This window comes from Chiloscyllium punctatum, unplaced genomic scaffold (assembly GCF_047496795.1).
Source record: "Chiloscyllium punctatum isolate Juve2018m unplaced genomic scaffold, sChiPun1.3 scaffold_151, whole genome shotgun sequence".
In the NCBI taxonomy this organism is placed as follows: Eukaryota; Metazoa; Chordata; class Chondrichthyes; order Orectolobiformes; family Hemiscylliidae; genus Chiloscyllium; species Chiloscyllium punctatum.
The window spans coordinates 472,479-475,847 of record NW_027309885.1 but is presented as its reverse complement, the minus strand read 5'-3'; the positions used below and the strand labels follow the sequence as shown (position 1 = coordinate 475,847).

Below are 3,369 nucleotides of genomic sequence, written 5' to 3'. Positions count from 1 at the left end.
TCTTAGTTTTAAAGTCTTGCTGCAACTGTTTTGGTTTTAATGAACGCACACATGGGACTCAGTGCTGCAATGATCTCCTAAAATGGGAAAGGAAATCCTTGGCTTCGAGGATACGTGGGGAATGTTGACTGATTCATCCCAGTAATGGCAGGACCGTCCTCTGGAAGCGTATGAGTAAATTTTTTCAATGTTCCATGTAGTTTCGACTGAGTGGTGAAGGTAAAGTCTCCATTTACTAATTAATCATTCAGTAAAATTCAACACAGGGACCCATGAAATGATGGACAAATTGAACAAGAACACGAACATCCGATACACAATAGCTACGAGAATTACTGTGCGAAAACTGTTGATTTCAGATTCACGGTGGCCTTTAGTGATAGCATTTACGGTCCAGAACCAGTCTGCATTGGAATGATGGGAGACACCCTATGAAGTATTTGAACTTCAGTCGCCTTTAGAAATAGCTGAGACTGACTCAGGACATGGGCATTTCGAGATGTTGGCCTTACAAACCTTTCAGACATTCCGTGGAAGAAGAAAGGAAGACATAGAAAATTCTCGTCTCCATCGAGACGATGTTCATGAACTGGATAGACAGTAATTTACCTTATTGGAGTCTATAAATAGAGGCGTCATATTTAAAAAGCAAAGAGTTCATAGCGTAACTGTAAAATCTTTTTGTCACTCTCAGTGGGAACATTGTGTGTAATCCTTGTCCTCATTCTTCACCAAAAACATGTGAAGAAGTTAGAAAGGGCACAGACGCTGTTTCCTGGATAGCAAGATATTAGAAAGCCAAGTGACGTTGTTTACTGAGACATAACAATATCAGAAAGGATACAAACGGGAATATAGAAAGAATGAAGGAGTTTATTCACGAGATTTGGAAATGCTGGATGCACAAACACGCAAGTTTGATGTAAACAAATGAGATTTTCACATAACGCGAAGTTTGAATGAGTAAATCGGGGAAGGTCCCTCTTTCTAGTGAACAGATAACTTTAGTTAGAGCTTGAAAACCATTAGAGAATGATGAAGAAAAGTTTGTATGAGAGTTTCTTCCACTCAATAGAGTTACTTAAATCATGAACGACTTTCCAGAAATAAAACGTAGAAGCTGACTTCAGAGTGTTTCAAAAGATGCCCGATCAAACGTACAAGGAGAGAATATACCATTGAGTGAAAGTCAGTGTGGTTGCGTGACAATTTAGAATTTGTTGACTTCAGACACAAATTTCATCTTTTGCCTTCACTCACCCATGAGCTTTTTATTTTGTTTTGCATCTGTAGAAATCTTAAAATCTTCACTTTAACAGACTCAATGACAGGTCTCCATTGTTTCTCTGGCATCAAATTTCAAAATGTAAACACCCTCTGAATTCTTCCACCTCAGTCCGTTGTTTGGGAAGTGTTCCTGTTGTGGGAAATGCACTTCCCCGTGTGTCACCTGCTGCTCCCCGCATGCGCACTGGCACTGCCCTCATTTTCCTTCTGACACTTGCTCACTGTGTTGCTGTGATCATACAGTGACTTGGTGTCGCACAGTGCAGGAAAATGATACAGATCAAGGTTTTTGCATTGTTGCCTTCAATTGTCAGTTTAGCCTTATTTTGGATTTTGAAATTGTCTGTTCTGTACACAAGTGCGTGTCAAAAACATCTGAGCGGAAGTTAGGTGTTCCGAATAATGACATTGAGCACTATGCACTCTCCTCCAGTCTGGAAAACAATTCCTCACAGGCAATTTAATAGACAATTTACAGCAAGTGCAGGAGTAGGCCATTCTGCCTTCGAGCCAGCACCACCATTCATTATGATCATGGCCTGAACATCCTCAATCTGTATCCTGTTCCTGCCTTATCCCGATAACCCTTGATTCCACTATCCTTAAGAGCTCTGTCCAACTCTTTATTGAAAGAACACCTCCTGCTGTCTCGGGTTCTTCATTCCGTTGACTTCAAATCTTCACAGAATTCAACAGACCTTGTTACATATTCATTTCCTCATTTTTGTTCAGATCACTGTGTGCATTGTGTGACAGTGGGAGTGCACTTGCCCCACAACCCAGGGGTCAGACCACAGTCTTGGAACCGTACTATGTTAAATATCATTTTACCAACACCAGGGAGAAATATCTGCTGCTCTGCATAATTTACCCAATTCAATTATTCATAAGGTCAGAGCTGCCCCCGGGTCTGTGACGACGTGGCCGAGAGGTTAAGGCGATGGATTGCTAATCCATCGTGCCTTGCACGCGTGGGTTCGAATCCCACTCTCGTCGCTGTCATCAATGGCAATTCCGTGGGGCTGTTTTCAGATGATCACAGCTGTCGTATGGGAACGCTAATGGTCAGTTTATATGCATTGACGCTATTCCAAAATTTCCAAGAATGGTTTGAGCCTGTTGACTAAACTGTGTTGAAATGTAGGTTACATAGGGATAATGAAATAGAGCGCGGTTTCCTTTTGCAAATCAAGTTGCTGTGAACGTTTTTTCGTATGAAAGACATCCAGGAAAATCAAATAACGAGAGCTGCAAAGTGCATGTTTATGCAAAGGAATTCTTAATGAACGTTTTGTCAGATGAAATCTGAAGGAGGTTGAGTAGAAGTAATTCATCCTAGTGAGAAGAGCACAGCGAGACAGCACAAAATGATGGCGATACTTCAAAGGGGCAGGGCGTGTGTGTAGGGGCACTGAGAACTGGCTGTAAATGCACAGTGGAGAATTGCCAATGTTGGTGCCGTGCATGGGCACGGAAAGGCTCACACATTGGTCTCGCCCTCGCCCCTTGCTCTCGCCATTGATGAATGCTGGACATAAGGCACAGATAAACACAAGATGTGGGAAGCAAGCTCCCTCTCGTTATGCACACACTGGATGCATCACATTGAACTATGAACAACTGGAGAAATCAGCATGTTACCTTTAGGGAGTGAAACTAAACTGTGGACCAATGACCGCAGATTCATGCAACATAAACATGAAAAATAATTTAAAATGTCGGGTGAAGGTTTGCTTGCTCAGCTGTAGCTTTGATATCCAGACGTTTCATTACTTGGCTAGGTAACATCATCATCAGTGGCGACCTCCAAGTGAAGAGAATCTGTTGTCTCCTGCTTTCTATTTATATCTTTCTCCTCGATGGGGTTCCTGGGGTTTGTGGTGATGTCATTTCCTGTTCGTTTTCTGAGGGGTTGATAGATGGCATCTCGATCTATGTGTTTGTTTATGGCGTTGTGGTTGGAGTGCCAGGCCTCTATGAATTCTCAGGCGTGACTTTGATTAGCCTGTCCCAGGATAGATGTGTTGTCCCAGTAGAAATGGTGGTATTATTAATCCGTGTGTCGGGCTACGAGGGAGAGAA

General features: G+C 42.4%; 1 non-coding gene across 1 annotated transcript; it reads left to right on the top strand.

Moving 5' to 3' along the window:
* The first annotated feature begins 2,201 nt into the window (after nucleotides 1–2,201).
* On the top strand, nucleotides 2,202–2,283 carry trnas-gcu (transfer RNA serine (anticodon GCU)). Its single transcript has one exon. It is a non-coding gene; the product is annotated as a tRNA-Ser (tRNA).
* The last annotated feature ends 1,086 nt before the right edge of the window (nucleotides 2,284–3,369 follow it).